Here is a 23,049-nt window from a genome sequence, read left to right on the forward strand (position 1 = left end):
AGTGTTTTATTACTCTTTAGAAGGCTAAAATAGAAAATAATTGCCAAATTACACAAAGCTGACAACACTTTCTATGGAAATCAAGGTGTCTTCTCTCTAGTCAAGAAAACCACAGTCTTTGATAACAGTTTTACTGGAAATCTATCAAGCACTGCATGATAGAAATGTCTTAAAAACTATGACATCTGGCTGCTCACTTGCCTGTCTACATTCCTAGAAAATTAGATGTTCTTTTCAATGGTGATGAGGCATCTGATATGCCAGTACCAAACATATTTGTTTATATAGCCCTATAGTGGATCTGGATGTGAAATAGTTTTCCTGCTCCACAAACATTTTCAAGATTTAGGAAGTTTTTACCATTCCAAATCAAGACAAAATCAAAATATTGAAGATTTTTTGAAAATTGAAAATCTGAAAAAAAAAATTGAATTCAGATCCATTGAAACATTTTGACTTTTGTTACTGTTTTAAAGATTTTGTAATATAATTAGCTTAAACTTCAAAAAGTCATTTTGAACTGGAAAATTTTTTTTTTGTTCTAAAAATGTCAAACAGGACATTTTGACAATTTTGAGGCTTTCTCAAAAAATTTGAATCAAGAAATTTATTAAAACTAGTCCCTTCCCACAAAAAGATTGTTTTGAGGAATCGTCATGGTTGCTGAAAAAGTTTTATTAAAAAATTCCTCACCAGCTCTACTCAATAACCACACTGTAGATGTGAAGTAGTGAAGATATGAATAGTAATAATAATAAAAAACCCTACAAGAGCTGACAAAACATTCCAGTGGATACACACAGTATATACACAACAGCAGACTAACAAGTCATTTAAATTTCCTAGAGGAACACTCATTAGTGAAATATGAAAGAATGCCTTTTGTTGTGGCTTGTTGTCCAGCAGCCGCAAACTGAGGATTACTATAATTTAATAGCTAACTCAGAAAGTTTGCAAAGATCTACATGTACACACACACCTCTGAAGCTTGCTTATTTCAAACCACCGAGTTTATATTAAGTTTATTAATAATGCTAAATTAAAGCCTAGAGTTACATATCCAGAAGCACACTGTTCAGCAAGATGTCACTTGTTTCTAACTTTGTAATGCAGAAGTTGCAAAATAAAGCATCATATATGTAATGCACATTGTCCTTTGAGGTCAGTGTACTGAATCAAAAAATAAATAAGCAAACTATTAATGATATCCATACACAATTTAGAGATGACCAATCAACTATTAACCACAAAACAACATAATCTGCCAGTAGCCAGAGATGTCATCAGATAAAACTAGTCTGACATTGAAGTTTTACCAATTGTAAGTGTCAGGGTCTGAACAATTAGCACTTTGGGATAAAATTAGCTGAGTTGATATTCACAAGGGGGACTTACCTTTCAGCACCCTGCTATCTAGTGGAATTCACAACCTTGAGGTAGGCGCCCAGGCTCTCTCTACAATTAATGGGGAGAATTGTACTCCTCAGAATGGGATTCACAAAAGCCAGCAAACTGAGTGGGGAGCTGTCCCATATCCTAGTGCGCACCCCTTTCTCACCACCCATGAAGACTGCTATGAGGGGAATTCAAGCCTCTGCGCTCTGGATCCCCAGGGTGTTTCAAGCTTCTGGAGCTTGAATGAAGTCCAGCCACTGCCCCAAACTTGGAATCCCGAGGCATAGCCTTAGGGCACAGAGCTTCTTTCTGCCCCCGCTCCCTGAGTATTGGAACCTGCTGTCCAGCCACCTAGCCCTTCTGTGTGCAGGGTTGACTCTGAACTCTCCAGTACTTAAACACACCTCTCCCCCAGAACTCCACCTCAGGCTTATAGTGTCACCCTTGCAGGGGCATGCAGCAGTTGTGAAGCAGGCAACATACACACACTTTGTACAATCTAACACCCTTATGCTATTTACTTAACAATAAAGCACAAGAGAGTACAGATCATACAAAACATCCTAAGTGCAATGTCCCTTACTAGCTCACCCTTCCTTTGGGAGTCCTTGGGGGATCCTCCGTGTTCCATCAGGGGCAGGCAGGCAGGGTCCTCCGCCCTCTTGCCTGCCTCCCTCATCTTAATCTGGTGCAAAATGTCTGTTGCCCCCCATTCCTCAGGACTCCATTTATAGTTTCCTGCTGGGATCACCACTTCTTAAGTTCTGCCTTTAGTAATTTTCTGTTCTTGTCAAACTGCCTCCCCTTCAGACAAGAAGAAGAAGAAGTGTCTTCTGATCACTCACCGTTCTCTCTGACTTGGCAGAGACATGACACAATTCTGCAAACTCAGTGGGGGAATCCACATACATAAACTTTCCATGACAGAATGGTTTCATGATACAATTTCATTGACAATTCTGAAATGGTACTCCCAATTTATCACACAAAACTGCTGGGTTCTGTGCCTGATTCTTTTATATTGTGTGATCTTAGGCAAGTCACTTCACTGGACCTCAGTTTATATGTGTATAAAATGAGTGTAATAATACATGTGTATCTCAGAACGCTGTGAGGATTAATGGTTTGTAAAGTGCTTTGAGATCCTCATATGAATAGTGCTTGATCAGAGCCAAGTATTATGATTCATACATTGTCTTCTGAAGGATTTAACATGAGGATATTATCATTTGATTGCTACTGGTTATATACATTAATGGAACTTGGAACACTTGAATGTTCCATGGAAATTTTATAGTGCTTTCGATTCTACTGGGTGGTTTTACTTTTGTAAATTCCATCAGTTTTGCAGTCAGTTAGAAAGAGAAAAATGTAAGTGCTTTCAGAAGGGAGAAGCTAAATATGTTGTAAAATTAAAATATTCTGTATTTTACAGGTGTGTGAACCCACCTGAGTCTGACTCATCCACCATTGTGGAAAGTTTCCCATCAGACTGTATGCTGTACATTTATAAATGGCTTATGTTCATGCAAATGGAAAACTCTCTGACTTTTTCTCTTCCCTTGTCTGACCCTTTAGTCTGATGGCACAATTGAACTGAGATAATCAAGGGAATTTCTCCTTGGGTAAGCAGAGGACAATTACCTCTGGCAAAATATTAATTGATAATGCTAGGTCAACTTCCCACTGACTAGGGGATAAGCAGGCAACAGTGTGCGTTGTGGGTGGCTGTTCGGGAATAATACATCACGTTTTAGTTTGAGGGCACAAGAGAATTCAGATTCCAGTGAAACAATAAATTTCCTTCTTCAAAAGAAGGAAATATTTATGTTAGGCCAACATTAAATGGTAAGAATGCTAAGCTACTTCCCTCTGATTGGGGATTTACAGGAGGAGCTGACTGTGTGTCAGCTTCTGTCCGGGAATGATACAGTGTAATAATCAGGCTGCTGCCACAAGATAATTTAGATATCAGTGAAACAAATAAATTTATCCTTGTAAAATTGGGAGATGCTCATCTCAAGGTAAACAGAAAATAAAATAAGTTCTCAAAGGAATTGCAGAAGGTAATAAATGTAGCAGGCAATTGCCTGCTGGAGTCGGACACAATGCTTTTATTTTTTCCTAGTTTTTTCTAGCTGACCAGAGAGATCCGTTTAAATGCAGCCTGCCTCTCTTGAGAAATGATCTCTGAAAATGGCTTCCGCAGAGCTGAACTGTACCGCTTCATCATAACGGTTAGACTCCCCCAGTTAGGAATATGAGAGATGCTTTGTGACTTGCCTCATTTGACACATCCCAATGAACAAGTTTCAAAGCCAAAACACACTATGAATACCAGTCTAAAAAAGTTTGTCACGATCCAAGAGAGAGAGAGGGAAGAGATGCAAAAAGTTCCTATAGACAGTTTGGCAGAGAAAACAATTGACTGTGTTACTTGGATGAGATTCCAGCTTGAACCTTGGCTAATTTTGAAGACTTCTGAGGTTCACATCAAACTCTTGATGCCTTGCTAGTAGATTCTTTGGTTAATCAGCTTTTGCTGTGGAGGAGAGAAAGCGTATAGCATATGATACAGACAATGCAGCGTGTGTACTTTCCTGCTGTTCACCATAATCCACAAGAAAGCAAAATGTCACTCATGCTAAAAATAACGTGAACCAGATGTACTTCACTTGGGACCACCTACAAAACATTACTGCTTAGTTGCTTAAGCCCTCCCAGGTCGTTGGTATAGAGGGGCCAGATATGATGTTTCTGCTTATCACCAACTCTTCTATTTATACTCTGATTTTATCTCTTCTCTTTCCCCTTTTCTTTCTTTTTTATCATTTTCTTCCTCTTTATTTAGTTTTCCTTTTATGGTGTTTCTTCTTTCAGCATATTTGCCCCATGTGAATAGTTTCACGTAATTGAGAAAGAAAACTGGTATTTTATGGTTTTTTTTTAACGTAGGCTGTTTATATAGTCAAAGTGTTTATACGCTATTTTTTTCTGTATTTCTAGGGCAAGAAAAGAATTCTATGTGATCTTTGTGTTAAGCTTTACATGCAAGGATTTCCTTATGTGTATTTCTATTGTACTCAGTTCTTGTAAAAATAAATGAAGCTTTGGGGGAAGGACAGAATGAAACCTTGCATCTCATGAGGTTATTCGGCTGAGCAATAAATATATTAGACTCTGCTCTTAAATTTCTCTTTTGGAGATAGGCCAATGCATTAAAATGAATTACTATGGTTTAAAGGGAAAGTGGGGTTAAAAAAGGAGAAAGAACCTGAATTGTTCCCTTCATGGCATCTTTTCCACAATAGTAGGTATTAGCCCCCAGTGTTTTGGCAAACTTAAAAAATGGATAATTACATCCTGCCTTCTCAAATTCCCCTCCAGCTTCTATTTTTCTCTTTCTGACCTAAACTATTATGCAGATGCTGATATGCAACTCACAGACTTTAAGGCCAGAAGGGACCATCATGGTCATCTAGTCTGACCTCCAGCACTTTGCAGGTCACAGAACCTCATCCACCCACTTTTGTAATAGACCTATAACCTCTGGGTGAGTTACCGAAGAGCTCAAATCATGATTTAAAGACTTCAAGTTACAAAGCATCCACCATTTACCCTAGTTTAAACCTGCAAGTGACCTTTCCTCCATGTGTCAGAAGAAGGCACCTCCCCTCCCCAGGATTTCTGACGATCTGACCTTGGGGAAAAGTCCTTTTGAACCCCAAATATGGCAATCAGTTGAACCCTGAGCATTTCAGCAAGACCCACAAGCTAGACATCAGGAAAGAATTATCTGCAGTAACTCAGAGCCCTCCCCATCTAGTGTCCCGTCTCCAGCCATTGGGGATATTTGCTACTAGCAGTCACAGATTGGCTACATGCCATTGTAGGCAGTCTCATCATATCGTCTTCTCCAAAAACTTATCAAGCTCAGTCTGAAACCAGTTACATTTTTTGGCCCCACTGCTCCCCTTTGAAGGCTGTTTCAGAACTTTACTCCTCTGGTGGTTAGAAACCTTTGCATAATTTCAAGCCTTAACTTCTTGATGGCCAGTTAATATCCATTTGTTTTTGTATTGTTTTTCCATGTATATGGCTATACTAAAATTTGCATTTAGCACAGTGTAAACCATTTGAAGTCTTCCATTGCGTAGAATGCTGCAGCTGGCTGGTATTTCAATTCCCAGCTTTTGCGTAAATCCAACTGTAAGTTTGTGAATTAACACATTGGCAGCAGGTAGTCCAAGGGCTCATGAATTAGTGCTAATGAATTTCACGTGAATTTTTCAAGGAATTCCCTTCCAGCTCCCAGTGCCAGATTTAAACGGGCTGCTGCATGCACTAATTCTCTTCTAGCTGTTGCTGCATGTGCGATGCTGATAAAGGAGTGGATGGAAAGAGAAGGAATGACTTGACGTTTATAATAAAGTGTTCTCTACATTTATTAAAAATACTTCTGTGTGTATGCACAGGCCTGTTACCCAGTCTTTCCGTTCTCAGACTGTGCAGAAACCCAACAAGTAATAGGGAGACATGGGTTTTGTAATATCAGACAAATAAACACTTGTCTAGGGAACAAATTGTGTTAGCAAAAGCTCAGATAATCTAGAAATAATAATGATTCTGACTATGAGATTAAGACTAATGTCATTTGGGGTTCAGATCAATTAATTCAAGTTCCAGAGGAGACAGCGTGCCTGTAAGTATCTCCTGGGATTGAATGTTGTGCATCGCTATGTGGTACATGCAAGGTAAATGCCATCCAGGACTCCACTCACTGAAAACTGACAACCAGTTGTGAATAAGATACCATTCGGTGGCCTTTTGAAATCACTGCACAGAGCAAACAAAAGCTAAGGAGGCACAATGAAGTCAGATAATATCAGAGTATGTTGTCTACATGGGTGACGGTAGTAAATCTAAATCAATTTTAGGTACAACAGAAACATATTTAGTTAATTTTAAAATAATAAAGACGCCTATCCCAGGGCCTAGGCACCCTACCATGGGATCATGGAATAAATACAAGTAAATTAAACCTCAGCAACATTGAATTCAGTTCTACCAGAACTCAACTGGCCAGACAGCCAGTCACCTACTTCCTCCACAATCTAGTAAACATACCTTCAGCTCTCTATCAGGTGTCTTTTTCAGCATGTCTGGTAAGTCACCAAATTCAGGCTATTTTGGACCAATGGGTCAGATGTATTGAATACCTGAAGTTATCAATTTAAATGCTCAGAGGTTTTCCCTGGTCCTGCTTTTAAGTTAGGAGGTGTTTCTATTCAGAGTGAAGCTGAATACAGGTGGAGCTGATCAAGCTGAACTTTATTAAACCTTGTGGACTTCTCTCTCTTCCTCTGATCATGATGAAGAGGCTCCATACACCACCTAGGCCTAGCAGCAGTCAGTCTGCAGCCAGACAGCCTACAGTAAGGTGGGTTGAGTTGTACCTCTCAGTTTGAGGGAGCAGCTTGCTTTGTCTCTCTCTGTGTTTGGTTCCTGTGTGGTGGTGCTCTGAATTATAAGAAATAAAGCAGTGTTACATTGCTACCTTCCAGCAAGAGTATTTAGAATTTTTTTATCTAAATTCTATGTGTATATGCTATGAACATAACATGGGAGGAAGTTTCAGAATCTCAGGGCTGTCACAGGCAACATACTTCCAGCCACTCCCTCCCACCATTGTAGTGTGGAGATCCATCTTAAGTGTGTCTGCTGACTGCAGCTGTGGCAGTATGGCATGGGGAGAGAGGCAATCCCTCAGATAAACTGGTCCCAGATCATTCAGGGCTTTATAGGTCATAACCAACACCTTAAACTTCATCCAGAGACCAATGGACAGCCAACGCAGATCCCAGAGCCCCTGGGCCATGTGCTGCCAAAGAGCTGCTGTGCTCTCAAGAAGCGAGTTACTATATTCTGCACCAGCTTCAGTCTCTGAATGGTTTTTAGGTATAACCCCATGAAGAGCACATTGCAGTGTAGTCTAATGTTGAGGTGATAGAAGCATGGATAATGGTGGTAAGGTCCACATCCAAAAGGAAAGGTCTCGACCTCTTAGCCAGATGTAAACGACAAAAAGCTGACTAGATTACTGCTGTAGCATCATCAAACAGAAGAGGTTTAAAATCAAATAAGTTGTGGCAAACACATTTCCTCAACTGAAGGGGCTTGTACTATTTCTACCACTTCCTCTGACTGCCTCCAGCCACCGTTGTCACCTCAGTTTTATCTAGGCTGGGCCTCGGCCAGCTGAGATGCTGAACTGCGTCATCCAAATCCAATGAGATAGAGATGTGCTCTTGGGTGTCATCAGCATCCTGAAAAGACCTCCTCCAATGCCTGCGTAATAACTCTTCTAATGACCCCATACACATGTTGAACAGGAGTGGTGACAAAATGGGACACTTTACAGCTCTTTGGGAAGAGGAGCAATTTCCTACAACTACCCATTGAGATCTCTGAGAAAAATAACAATAGCTGAAAACAGCTGACAGGCTGGCTATGATGTCTGAAATAAGTAGAATTTTGAGACAGTTCTTATTCTGGCATATGATAGATCAACATACAAGACACTGATTTATGAATTAACAAATGATGCCTTCAGTTACATCCAATATGGGTTCAGTTGTGACCTCGGTAAGGAGTGGCGCAAAGACACACTAGTGGCTGAGCAGAAGTTTCTGCCTGAGGTATAAAACTTCAGTCAGGCACAATGAGTCTGGGGGTGAAATCCTGGTCTCGCTGGAGTTAGTGATAATCCCATAAGCTTCGTGGTCCCAGGATTTTACTTTCAGAATTCAAAGGGAGCATAGTCGCCTTGTCTTCCTGGGAGAGAGGATGTAGTATCCCCTGTTTCTGCAGTGGGCCAGATGTGCTTGCTTTTTTGTGGAGATGGGACAGTACCATTCTATCTAACATAACGTTATCTAGATTATAATACTGCACCTATCACCATAGTATCTGAGCAGCTCACACGTTCCATAAAAATATTCATATCTTACTTGTTACCTTTCTCCATAAAGGGAGCAATCTGCATGTTATATTTGGATTTTTAAATATTATTTATAACAGAGCCAGAAGGATTATTTAGGTTCTAGACTTTGTACCAGAAATGAGAGCACAATAACGAGGCCTGTATTCTAACAACTGTACAAGCATTAATTAGTTATAAGTCTTCCTGGTTTTACCTCTTGTGGTGTCTTTGTTTTGGTTTAATATACATATACAGTCGAACCCCATTTGTCTGTTCTAATTGGGTCTGGGGCCAGATCAGATCATTAAAAACCCGGATAATCCAGAGAATGGGCAAAGAGCTGTCAGCCCTGAGCTGCGGGGCTTGGGCTTCATCTGAACTCCAAGCCCCACTGCCTGGGTCTGACAATGGGAGCCCCACTGCCCAGGGCTGACAGCCTGAGCTCCAGTTCAGTTAATTGGGAAAGCCAGATAATGGAGGCTCAGATAAACGGGGGTCTACTGCATCTTTAACATCTAGGCTAGTATTCACTGCTGTTGTGTAAAGTAATGGCTGTACAGATGGCAGGCCAATGTTTTCTACAGTAGGTATAATTGTCTAACTGTTACTTTGTGTTCTTTCCATCTTTTGTATCTGTTTGTGTCTCATTATATACTTAGATTGTAAGTTCTTTGGGGCAGGGACCATCTTTCAGGGACCATGAAAGGGCCTCTAGGTTATAACACATTACTACTACTGCTAAGTACTCTTCTGTCACGTGATGAATGGGAAGGTAATGCCCCTTGGAAGGCACTTGGGTATTACAATGGCATGGCAGTGTCACTATAGTTAAGGTTGCATCACGACTTCTGTTTAAAGGTTGATCTTTCTAAATCCTCTCAAATTGACATGCTAAGTCAGATTCCTTTGAAATTTAGTGTGCCTCAGGAAGTGCAGCGTAGGGTTAGTGACCCAAATGTGGGGTCATTTGAGCCAGGAGTTCCAGAGATATAAGTCCTGAAATAATAGCCATTTTCCAAAATGTTTCTAGATGAATTTTGTGTGTGTGTGCAGAGCTAGAGATCAAACTACTGCTGTGATGCAGGTCAAAATGGTCTCAATCAGTCAGTTTTTATCCAGGGTAGTGCATGGCACCCACCAAGTATTTGGAGGACCAAAATTGTGAACACTATTTAAGAAAATACTCACTTCTTTGGTTGCATAGGGTGTGCAGTCTGGAAGGAATGCAGTGAAGATGTGCCAATAAAGAAGAAATCCATGAGAGGGTTCTGTGCAGCCCCTTATGCTTATCTGTGGTGTTTGAGGGAATGTGCCAACACCCCGCCACTGACTTTTCTAGTCCAACACTTTGAACACCTGCACAATAGATTTAATAACTCATGTCAGTTGGTTTCTGTTATAACATGTTTTTTTATTTTATGGGGAGCTTTACTGTAGACACAGCAGAATAGTCAGTAGGCAGTCTAACCAAATGTGTTGTATTGAGTGGGGAGGAGCTGGAGATAGAGGGTGGTGTGTGTGTGTGTATGTTGAGAGGTCAGGACAGGGGAACAAGGAGAAGGGCTATGGCTGTGGAAGGGGTGGGTAATGAAGATGGGTGGTAGGCAACCCTTGGTTTGGTTTTTAAGAAAATCTGTATTTTAATCTGAATTCTCAGGGAGCGGTGCAGGGTTGCAGCAAGTGGTTCCTTCCTGATCTCAGTGCACATTAATGTGGCATTTCCAAAGACCCAGAGTGTGCAGCTCATGTACCTTGACCACTGAAGGAAAAGAAATATGCGCACTGCCAAGGTGGTTAGGGTCGCATTATAAGGTGTTGCCAGTGTGTGGATTCTGGATGATTCCTGGCACAAGGTTACAGGACAGCAAAGAGTACACCATGACCTGGGGATTGCTGACTACAGGCTAATTTGGATTGAGGAGATGGCCTGTACTGGCATTACGTTGTGCACACTTTGCAAAGTCTAACTAGTGACTACGGTACATTGTGGTGATTCACTTGGGTAGAAATGATCTGGCCTCATTCCTGGTTTACACCTCATGCAACGTATGAGAGCAGATTTGAACTACCTCAGAGATTTATGTCCAGGAGCTGTGATTAGTTTTCTTTGATTTGGCTGGGTGTCTAAATAATTGCTACAGTGACCACATGAATGCTATTAATAAGAGCCAGAAGAACATTAATGAGAAAATTGGAAGGTTCATGGCTGACCAGGAAATGCGTATTGTATGGCAAGCTGACACCTTGCTGTCTTTCAGAGATGGGGTACATGTGTTAGACAGGGGTAAGAGGATCTTTCTCTCAAACATAAAGCAATCAGTAATTTGGAACAGAAATCTTGCCTGTGATTTCTCTTGTTGGACCTGCCACAAACTCCACCTGCCAACCATTCTGAAACATGGTCCAGGTATTGCATGTGAGTTGGGTTATAGCACGGGGGTGGGAAGTAACTGCAATAGAAACATTTATATGCCAGAGAGTGAAGACTTCAGGGAGATACATTTCCTGCTTGAGATGAATGGGGGTGGAGGTAGGGTTGGGTACAGTAGTGGCGATGTGGCCAGGTTGGAGTGGGGAATGCAGTGAATGGGTTGGGGTGGTATGGCTGGAGAGGTGTGCCAAAGCAGGGCTGGTTGGGGAGAGGAGAGCTGGCTGGCCTGATATGCAAACTGTGGGACGGGATCTGTACAACTGCCTAAATGATTGCTAACCTCCTACCAACAACATATTTTTTCTTGTTATAAAAAATAGGAAATCCAATGGCAAAAACTACATTAATGCAGAGTTAAGGTTGCTTATTGGTGTGTCATCCCCTTGCAGAATGCTGAGTGGAGTAAAACTGAAACTTGTGAAAGCCAGGAAATAGTTAACTGCTATTTTCCAGCAATGCCCCAGTATCCCCAATTAGCACACATACCTTTACTCTGCCCATCCTACGGATGCTGAAACGTACAAGCTCTTCACCACCTTTTACAACCCATTCACTCTCATTCTCAGAATTTCATCTAACACTCTTAAAGGACAAAAGGGAGAGCAAGAAAGGTTGCCCATGCCACCTTCCCTGTACTCTTTTCAAGCAATGCCTCACTATGCACATAGCACACACTCGCTCTGGCCCTTGGCACCAGGGCTTTGGAGCTTTGCTCCGGCTCCGCTCCAGCTCCCGGCAAAAACCTGCAGCTCCACTGCTCCGGAGCTGCTCCGTGCTCCAGTTCCAGGCTCTGCTCCAAAGCCCTGCTTGGCACTATAAGATTCAAGAGATTCCAGATCCTGGCATATAGTCACAAATTTATCCAACTCTTTAGAAAGAATATCAGACATGTATAACTTCAGAATCACTGCACACCCTTTTATAACCCCTTACCCTTCCTCACAGAATACCATCTCAACCTACACTTTCACTTAACCATCATTAAAGTATTAGAATATTGTTGTATCCCAGCTCCCTACTGACAATACTCTTTGTAATAAAACCCGGTGCCGACCAAATATATATTGTATACAGTTCTTCATTGAAATGATGCATACTGTATCCTGAACCTTCAGCACATGCAACAACTCCCTTTGGTGTCTCACATCAGAGGGTGCAAAACATAGATCTCCTCATCTTCATCCTCCTCTCCTTTACCAAGAGGGCCCAACTTCTGCCTCCATCTTTTAGTGTAAGTCACCTACCACACTGACTGCACTGGAGTGTATGCAAATATTTCACATTGGCTACTGCCAGCTTCAGTGGAACAGATAGAAGATGGCATGGGTAACCTTTTTTCTTCCCCTCCTTTTCATCCTTTAATAGTGTTGGATGGAATCCTGTAGGTTAGAATAAATGGTTTTTAAAAGGAGGAGAACAACTTGTACATTTCAGAAACCGTGGGGTTGGTTGACTAAAGGTATGTGTGTTAATGGGTCATATTGGGACACTGCTGAAGGAGGTCAGAGTTAAGGTTGCATCAACTTTAACTGTGTGTTTCCTAGTTTTCAGATGTTTGAATTTTGCTCAACTCAGCTTTCTGCAATGGGACAACATACCAGCAAGCAACCTTAACTCTGTGTTAACATAGGTTTTACACCATTGCTTTTCCTGTGTTGTTTTGAACCTGCAGAGTTTCTCCCCATGACAATGCAACCCTAACTACCTCGTTTTCCAAAATATGTCATCAATTGCCTTTTAAACAACCATGTCAAAAAGTTTTATGAAACAGTGAAATAATTTGAAATATTCTGTGTCCTATTTTAATAGGATTTTTAGGTTTGTTTAGTTGATGGGGCACAGTTTGGAAAAGGGAACATCTTGTTAAGGCCTGTCAACATTTGGAACACAAACGTTAGCACCTGTTCACATCTTTTTGTAAACATGTTGGATATAATTACAATACCATATGTTACCAATGGTTGACATAATATGATTAATATACAGTACTAGTGCCAGTCTTATCGCACCACTCAAGTGTTATGTAGCACTTAGCAACATTTCACTAAACATTGACAGTCTGCTTATTGCCTCTAGGACATTTAAAACTGAAAAAGAAAATATATGATCATTTGGTAAAATGATCTTTTTACTATTTTTTATTTTTTACATAACTGGGGTCAAGAACTGCAATTATTTTCCCACTACTGAATTCCCCCACCCTGTTTTTAGAGTCCAAGAATAAGTAAGCTCAAACTGTCAATGATTTGATGCTCACAAATCACTTCTGTCTGGTATCAGTCAGGCTACCAGCTCCTGGTGACTATTTGATCACTAAAACTACTCGTGTAAATGTACTTATCTTTATGATTGCCTTTCCCTCACCCCACCTGTGTGTGTGTGTTTATCCACCTGTGGCATCTTGCCAGAATCCTAGACTGTGAACTCTCTGGGGGCAGGGACTATCTTTGTTTAACTCCCACCTAACATAATGGTGCCCTGATCGTGTTGGGGCCTCTGCATTGCCATAGATTATAAATAAGTTTCTAAGCACAGTGGATGGTGTGAAAAAGGCATGAAGATGAGACTAACATGATTTAAAAGGAGCAATTAAGATAGATAAAGAGTACAGGGAGAACCATGTGGGAAAGGAAGGTACAACACAATTCCGAGAGTCATCTGATGGACCAAGAAATCCATGTACGGTCAAGTGATTCTTTTGTGACTGTATGATTCATTTGGAATGCATGTATCTCATGGAAAACCTGTGGTTGTTGCTAGGCATGTATGGAAATTTATGAGAGTTGGGTCAGATATGAATTAAAGGCTCTGTGGATATTATTTTTGAAGCTGACGCTTTGCCCTATTTCTTATTCTATGCTGGAAATAGCACTTCTTCTTGGAATGATTTTATGATTTCAGTAGAACTAATTGGATGGTACTGTGCAACAGCTGTTAAGTGTATCTGCAAGGATACACATAGCATTGGGTTGTGTTAAGGCCTGGAAAGGTAGTGACTATTTCATGCCTGCAACATCGCTAATCATAAATCCAGATTAATGTGAATATCCTGAGTGAGAATACTGATACGAAAATAAAAAATCTCCTAGCTTTTATCTTGACATAAAACTCAAGTTTTCACTGAAAGCTTTTTATCTGACTGTCATCTTTTTCTCATTCATAGCAGTGATCTTTGAAGAACTGTCTCTGTAGTGAAATGCTAGAGCACAGAGTGAGAGTTATCAAAAAGCAATGTTTGTTTGTTGAAATCCCTATCAACAGAACTTTGGAGAATGAAACATTTTCACTCTGAATTCTATGACTGAGCAAACAATTCATATTAGATTTGGAAATGATGAATAATGTCTACTACAATATGTATTCATTTACACACTTCTCCCCGACCCCAACTCCCTAAAGGATAGGGAACTCCACCTAAACCAGAAAATAAAACTGCCAAACTACATCTAGCCACCAAGTCTCATTGTTTAAGAAAATATCTCCTACATAGTTAAGTCCCATTTGTTTTTGCTGGGGAGGAAGATATCTTTAGCCTATTCAAATGAACATTATTTAAACAAGTGGTCATCCCCTAGACTAGTGGTTCTCAAACTAGGGCTGCCACATGTTCAGAGAGAGCCCCTGGTGGGCTGGGCTGGTTTGTTTACCTGTCGTGTCCGCAGGTTTGGCCGATCGTGGCTCCCAGTGGCTGTGGTTCACCACTCCAGCCCAATGGGGGCTGTGGGAAGCGTCTTGGGCCAAGGGATGTGCTGGCCACCCTTCCTGCAGCCCCCATTGGCCCGGAACAGCGAACTGCGACCAGTGGGAGCTGCGATTGGCCGAACCTGCAGACATAGCGGGTAAACAAACTGGCCCAGCCAGCCAGGGGCTTTCCCTGAACAAGCGGTGGCCCTAGTTTGAGAACCACTGCCCTAGACCATGTTAAGATCACACATTAAGAGTCACACGAGCATGAAACATTGTTGCTAAGAGGAATCATCTCATTTTAGCTGTCGCTCAGCAGATAAAATGTCTCACCATCTGTTTGCTTTTTTTGTAAACTGTCTCTATACAAACGCTTGCAGGAGGTGTCAATGTTTGGAATGTTTTCACTTGACAGAAGCTGCTTATGGACACAAACAGCTGGAACTGGCTTTGCCACCTTGACAAGCAAAAAAAGTTTGATTTTTATGTGAAGAACATTTGATGAAATAGTCATTTATTTTGACATACATCTTAGGTCAAGGACAACAATTTTCTCATAGCACTGGAAAATCAAGGACATCTTCTAAGAATAAAACACACAATGCCCATTTTTATTCCTCTGTCTAATTTCAGTATTAGTAGCTCTTCTTGCTTACTGATGTGAGTGATCTTACTGACTTCTACTGACTACGCATGTGAGCTACTCTCCTGGGGATACCCAGGCAGATGGAGACCTTGTATTTCCTTCAGTGTATTGGGAAGATCTTCCTAAAAGTCCTTTAAATTATAATCTCTGCTCAGTAGGCAGTTGTTGTAAAGTTGTCCCCACAGAGCTTTGAAGCAAGTGGTCTGTTCAGAGCTTGTACAACAAGCTTCAATTAGAAAAGAGAGATGATTTCAGGAGCCTTTGGAAATTATTTACCATACACAAAATTCTCGTTCCGGTGTCAGAACTAAGTAAGAAGCACCTCCAGGTAACAAATGGTGTTTCTGAATCAGTTTCAATTGATTCCTTGAGCAATAATGAGGGCTTTCAGCTGTTGACGATATCTTCATTTTTCTAAAACACTGCTAAATGTTTTGCCACAGAAATGGATAATTTTGACTTAGCACTCATTAAAGTGTATCACACTGGTGCTGTGACTAGTTTGTCCAGAGTCTTTTGTAATGGAGGAAAAAGAAAAGAGCTACTCAGGATAAATACATTTGATAAATCTCATTTTTTACTACGCTGTATAATATATACTAAAGCATCAGGGTATCAATGTCCATCTTTCCTGTTTAAAACTCATTAATTGTACTAAGCAAATTGTCCCACTACAACTCTTTTGTTTATGGCTTTTAACATTCTTTCTGACTTTTAATTTGTTGTTTTTGCTTTCCAAATATAAAACATAGTCCTGAAGTCAGTAGGAATTTTACATAAGTAGGAAGGGCTAAGAAAAGATTTCAGGACTGGGACCATAGAATGTACTGCATTAATAATTCCTTAGCATCCACAATTTTGTACAGCAGGAAGTAGCACAGATTTCAAAATGTAAAGACAAAGGAAACTCCCAGAATAAAGTTGAGTTGCATGAATTGGCTCAAATAAAAGCAAAACAGATTCAGATCTATTCCCCAAGCTGAAATTAAAATTGTGTTTGAACTTTACTAACATCAAAAAAGACTGGCTTCCATGTTTTTAAAAGGTTTATTTTAGGTTGTCCAATTTCTGGTCATGTGGTTAAAACACTGGACTAGGTCTTAGGAGCTCTGGGTTCAGTTCCTGGCTCTGCTACTTGACCTACTATGTGATCTGCGGCAAGATGCTTAATTTCCAAATATCACAGTTCCTCATTTCACACATCTGGAACACAAAATAAACACGGATCACCTATTTTATATGGATAATTCATTAGTGTTTATGAAATGCTCAGATGCCAAGGGGATGGGGACCATAGAAGTATGTAGAGATTCATTGGTTCCAGCTGGGACGGGAAGCAGAAAAGTAAAGATATGGTGTGAAATATTTTGCAGGATTTTAAGTGCAACTACAGCAAATCTCCCAGACCTTTGAGGTTCTCCCACCAGTAAAATAATGCACCACAACCGAAAATGCTGAAGCCTGAAAGCGGAGCTTAACCATAACCAGAAGAAATGGTAGGTCTGTATTTGCAACCTATTTGTTTCAAGAAATCATTCTGGAGTCATTGACACTATTGTAATTTCTGAGAAATGTAGTTCAGCTCTGACCTGAATAATAGACCCTTGGCCTAAATGATCTTCTTGGATGCTTCACTAGCCCAAATTGAGAAACCTCTTGAAAGACAAGTTAGGGCCTGAGAGATGGAAGAATACAACCCTAAAGTTGAATGACTTCATGAAGTATAATTGAGAAAGGTTTTGTAGGTCTGGTTCTAAAAACATAAGTCCCACTAAGCCCATATTTTCATATTTTGTCATGCGTGAGAAAATGTGGAGGAGTGGGGAGAAGGGAGAGTATGTGCAAAATTGCAACATTTTCAATGCAAATATGTGGTGTTCTATGGAAGGTGGTGAAAATTGATGGTTCATTTTAATTTCCATGTAATTCTACATTTTTAAAATATAGGTATTCTTGACCATCCTAAGCAATCTTCATCTGTTCTGAGGCAGAAGTCGGGGACATGGGTGGGGCGGGTGGGAAATGAAAACATATTAGTTCATTGTCTTTTGTTTTTACCTGTATATAAGTTGCAGTCTCTGTCCCAGGAATCTTATGGGATCATGAGGATCCTAAGGATCATGAATAAATACCAGAATATTTTGTGTAGAAAACTCTGTGATTAGACACTATAAATACAGAGACAGATCATTAATCTTTATTTGGCTCAGTTTTGTCTTCTCTTTCTGTGGGGTTCTATATACGTATTTTCCCAGTACATCTACCTGCATTTTTTTAATGGTAAAATGACTTTTTGAGGCATGTGAACTTTTTTCTGGAAAAATCTTTGATGGAAACTTTTGTGTATTGGTTTGTTTCTGTTAAACTATTATTGGTTTATGAAAACCAAAAATCATCAAAAGCAGGGATTTTATCAAATTGTTATGAAAAACAGGGATAATTGTTGGGGGGAGTTCTTAATTTTGGAAATAAAATTATGAAATTTTCCATGAAAAATACTTGACAATTTTCTACCAGCATTAGTCCCCAACAAACTAATTTCACTATCTTTTAATGACAGCACTGTATTTCTTTCAAGTCAACAACATGATAAATCTAGTTCCCAAGGCATTTGTGTTTCTGATTTTCCAGTCATCTGGTCACCTTCTTAAGTCACCTCAAATCACCTTCTTGATACTTGAGTACTTTGAAGTGGACATGGCGGTGAAATGCGGACAGACGCATGCGTGGTATCAAGAGGCAGGCCGCAACTTTTATTAAACTTTAGCACAGCCCAGGGGCACTACCTGGCCATCACCCATACTCGCTTATATCAGCCATTTAATTGATTCCAGTGAGTGGGTTACATGGCTCGTTACCATATAACCCATAACTCGATGTAGGCTGTCCTCAGCCTACCCATTCCCCACCCCCACAGGACTCAGTGGTGTCTGAGCCCTAGCTCCCTCCCTGCTGCAAGAGGGACAGAGGGTGCAGAAGGGTGAGGACCTCAACCTGTGAGGGCCACAAGGTCTGACCTCGGCCTGTGAAGGCCATATGGTTTTACCTATCTCATGGGCCTAAGGCCCATCACCATGCTTTTGGAGAGCAGTCTCAGTATCTTCCTGTTACTTTATTTAATTGCTTAATTCACTGCTTTAGATTAGTTCTGCTGCCATGTTACACTGTGCTTACCTCTGTTTCCTCCTGTTCCTATTCTCCACCCTTTCTTCTCCCCTTCCTTTTTCTCTTTGGGACTTTAAAATCTATCACATCAAACCATGTCACTTGGGACTAGATGGGGTGCTCTCTGCCTTCGCAGGCTGAGGAGATGCCACATTTTCCACGTCCTGCACGCCCAAAGCAACAAATTTACAAAACTCTGGCTTCTCAGTGTTGTTTTTTAGCCTTGAGAGTTTCTCAACAATCCCACTGCTTAAGAACTTCATCAACATTAGTCTTTAAAAGACCTGCAGACAACGGAATATAAAAATAGAATTAAGCTCAGGAAGTTCCACAGAATGCGTTTTCCCCTCAGTTTGGTGGGAAAAGTTCATTTTTTTTCATAATATTTATCTTTCTTTTTCTAGTTTTATGTTCAGTTGGCATTGAGCTTTCATTGGGCATTAGCTAATTCTTGCCTTTGAGTGCCTTGACGTCTTGACTGATGAACCATTTGTCAGTCAAAATAAACAGTCATTTTTTTTATTTGACAAATCAGGCTACTCCATGTCCATTTGCTGACACATTGTGATAGTTTTCTCTAGCCTTCAGTCTTTCTTTGTCAGCTAATTTCAGAACTGTATCTCTTCTATTATTTCTCTGCTCTTGGTTGAGGCAATCTATTGTTTTTTCTTCTCTGGCTTTTAAGTTTCCTGTGATGTTTATTTGAAGTAAGCTCTTTCATCATGAATTTTCTTTCTGTCTAAAAGTTATTTTTGTTATTAAAAAAAAGTTTATAATCTTACCTTTTCCTTCACATTTTAGAACACTGATCAGTGTGCTCATCTTTAATAAACCTACCTAGAAATACCAAAAATTAATAACAGAACTGGTCAAAAATTTTCCTGATTTTTTTAAATTGAATTTGAAATGCAAAACGGCTTTTGAATTTTTTTGTTAAACTTGCCCCTCATTTTCAACCCTCTATAAAGCTGGTAGAAAATTTTCAAACTTCAGAATTTTGTTTAAATTTTTTAAAAATGGAATTTTGCCCTTCCCCCACCCAGTGTAATAGCTACCTCCACAAGTGCTCAACTTCCCCCTCCCTCCACAATTCTAGCTGCTTAAACTTCTTGTAATTCCTCATACACCTCAACCACTCACTTAGCTGCTCACCCATTTCAGGGTGAAGCAGAGTGGGGGGTAGAGGGAGGGGGGAAAGTTGGAGGAGTTTGGTAAGGGAATGGGGCGTGACAGTGCTGTGGCTTCAGCACTGCAGTTTAAACACACAGAGACTAGCAATGCATGGCACCTTATCTAGGGAGCAAAAGTCAGTGCACACTACTTCACATGCTCTGGATCTTCAAAGGAGCAATTTAACACCAGAGCAAGAGGGGATGTTGGCGAGGAGGGAGTGGGTCCATTGTAACTTTCCAGACTTGGGTTTTGGTTCCTGCCTCGGCTCAGAGTCCTCTTTGGGTTCATTGGCAAGGGGCAGAGGCGGCTTCCTCAGCTGGTTTCTCTGGGTAGAGGTGCAGAATCACATACTCCTCATCCTCTAGGTCTTCCTCCTGCTGCCTGCTCACCCTGGCCCTCATCAGCATCCTGTCAGACAATGAGGCCAGCTCATGAGCCCCTTCAGGCAGCCCCCATTCAAGCACTTTATAGAAGGGGCATGTCCCAGAGCGACTGTTGGAGTATTTTGTACTCCAGTACAGGAGCTTCAGGTGCTTGATGCATTCCTAACACTGGGCCAAAATCTGCTGAATGCCCAGATGCTCCTGCCTGTGTGAAATTTCCCAGTACAGGTGAATGTTTCTGCCACTCCAGGAGAAGTGGTGGAGGGTGGTGTATGCCAATCACACATTGATCATCACCTGGGTGAGGTCAACTGGCCACGTCGCTGCTCTCGGTGCAAGTGTTAGGGGGGCTTATTCCTTCACCCTCTCACTTCCCTGGCCCTTCTCGAATGAACAACAATACCCAATGAGGTTCTCGAATGAGCAACAATACTCAAAGTCCAAAGGTGCAAACAATCCAATGTTTATTAGGGTGAACTTCCAGCAAGCTTAAATCCAAGTTTCTTTTTCCTTATTTTTGAATCCCAACTTACTTCCTGTTTGCCCCTAACTTATATAGTAATATTCTTAGCTATACCTTAACCAATCATTTTACTGAAATTTAACTAACCAATCCTAATATATTGTAATATTATTTAACCAATTATATCCCACCACCTTAATTTGTTTCTGTCTGCTGTATAATTAATTTTGCTGGGTGTAAACTATCACAGAACCAGAGAGAGACCATGCAAATAAACAATAGTAAAGGGGGAACTATAATAACAAAACAATACAGAAGTGAGGATTTTACAACTACATCTATAAAGACATGAGGGTTTCCCAGCTGTGTCTATTGATAAGTGAGTTCTTACCAGACAGAAAACTATCAAACTAAATTTCCTTTTACATCTTCTAAGTTCTTCCCTTGCTCTGGAGGGGGATAGATCAGATCACCTTTCCAACAGCCCCAGATTGCCTTATTTCAATATGACTAGTTTGGAATGTGAGGATGTGACCATATGTTTCCCAGCTTATGGCTGCCTCTGCTGCTTAGCCAAAGGCCTTAGCCTAAGAACAGGGCCTCAGACTGTCACAGTGAGAGAAGGCCCTTACACAGATTCTTTCTTTTATACCTCTATAACTAGGTAAATGATAAACATATACCTAAATTCTTAAAGTATAGGTTTTTACAGACAGGCTTGAATATCTATATCCTAACAGCAGGATCCACGTTTACCTGCATTGAGCTAAAGAGTGCAGTGGAAAGCTGTTCTGACGTGGTCACCACAGCTTGTTACTGTTGTTGAAAATGGGGGAACAGGGAACTTCATAAATTGGTCAGACAGAAAAGGGTTCCGTGCATTGTGGGAACGGGGTGGAGTTCTGTTGAAACTTGAGACCTGGCACACGCCCCGACTGCTGTCCAGACTACACAATGGCATGGGTTCAGGGCTGTACTACAGCCCAAAGTATGTTCTTGCCAACACCCCTCATGCCTACTGTCACCCTCTTCTCTCCTTTAGACATGTGCTTTGGGGATTTAGGTATTGACAATAGGGAGGTTATGGCCCAAGCCCAACCAAGGACACATGCTCAGTCACTAGTGTAGATGTACCTGTAAATATCTAACTGCATGGTTACAACTGTAAATCAGGTTTGTGTTCATCAAAATGACATCAGTTCTGCCACATTTATATATGCCTACAAAACTGACCTGCATTTATTTGTGTCAGAATAGTAACAGGCATAATGGGGGAGGTTGAGGTCAGCCCTTCCAAATCAAGTCCAAAAAGTGAATCTGATTTCTACATTTGATCTGATAGTTATTAGTTTTTCTTTGTACTTTTTAGTCCTGAATCTATCAAGTTTAGTGATATTTGTTGGTTAAGAGAGTTGGGTTTGGGCTGTATCCAAAAGAAACAGGATTCAAGCACATTTCACCTAAAAGTCTTCAGAGAGGGAATGATTTGTAGCCATTCATCATGACAATTTAAGTGCTGTGTTTGCAAAGCTCTGGGAAGGTTTATATAGAATTCTCTGTGGGCCAATATCAGAACCAGGCATCAGTAGACTTCAGCTTGGTAACCTTTGTTTTGTCTGTTGTAAGCAGATCTAAAGTTTCATTTTCCTGTTTTTCAGGTATTTGTCATTTCATCAAAAACATGTGTTATCTCAGATTCTGTGACAGCAGGACCATTTTAGGACTGAAAAAATGTTTTGAAATAACTCCTTAATTTCATATTTTGGTTGAAAATATTGGCTAGTATTGGAACATAAGAATACAAGAAAGAACAAGAAATAGCCTTTACTGATGTGTGTAATAACAATTGACAATATAAATTAAATAAAATTAGGTTTTACTGGGCTGGTATTGTAAATTGAATCTAACCAATGGTGCTGGCAATGCCAATCAATATTATCTGTTAACCTTGTATAATACTACTTTAAATACAAAGCAATCTAGATGCTAGTCTTTATTATTAAGCAATGAAAAAGAGCTGAGCCCCATTAAAAGACTTCAGTTGAGACATGCTGGTAAATTTGTAAAATTGCCTTTGTTCTGTATGATTTAGAATAGACAGGTTTGAACAAATCTTTTCTCAGTAATGCTCACTATTTGATGCTAGTGTCAGCATTACACTTGTATTAAATGGCTCTTTATCAAAGAAGTCTGGTTTACGATCCTTTGAAAAAATCATAAACAAACTTGTAGATGTTCAAAAAGAGATAATATAGATGCCATGAAAAAAACAACTTGTAAATATGTATTTTGACTAAATAATGCATTCTGATTCGGAGAAGATTTGATTGTTAAAGTATTTGAGTATATAGTATAAACCATTACATTTTGTCTTCTGTTAGTTGTCTTTACTATAAATGAGTTGAGGAACTTTGAGGGTAAATGCTCGTTGTCTTTGAATTGTCTGGCACTCATAGAACCCCTAATACACTGTGAACTCATATAGGACTTTTCTTACCATTTGACAAACCATACAAAAAATAATGTTTCTCATTCAGACTAGAATGTTTCCCATTCTACCTATGTGTCAAGTACCAAGACATGAAAAATAGTCAGTTCAGAGGGTGCAAGAAGAAAAGAATAATTTGCGAAGAATCATTTAGATGTAATGAGTAGCAAAGTTGCCTCAAGGCAAACTCTGCCTTAGGGAACTCAGATTTTCACAGCAAAACTAACACTACCCAGAAA

General features: G+C 40.3%; 1 long non-coding RNA gene across 2 annotated transcripts in view; it reads left to right on the forward strand.

Moving 5' to 3' along the window:
* The window catches only part of LOC122466196, a 166,233-nt gene that overhangs the window by 33,472 nt on the left and 109,712 nt on the right, over window positions 1-23,049 (forward strand). The window contains exons 2-3 of one of the 2 annotated variants that reach the window (XR_006291538.1): window positions 16,512-16,634; window positions 21,981-22,634. This is a non-coding gene — a long non-coding RNA (uncharacterized LOC122466196). Of the gene's footprint in view, window positions 1-16,511; window positions 16,635-21,980; window positions 22,635-23,049 lie in introns of those variants that run through there. The other variant, XR_006291539.1, reaches the window with a different exon arrangement.

Source organism: Chelonia mydas, chromosome 1, assembly GCF_015237465.2.
Source record: "Chelonia mydas isolate rCheMyd1 chromosome 1, rCheMyd1.pri.v2, whole genome shotgun sequence".
NCBI lineage: Eukaryota > Metazoa > Chordata > Testudines > Cheloniidae > Chelonia > Chelonia mydas.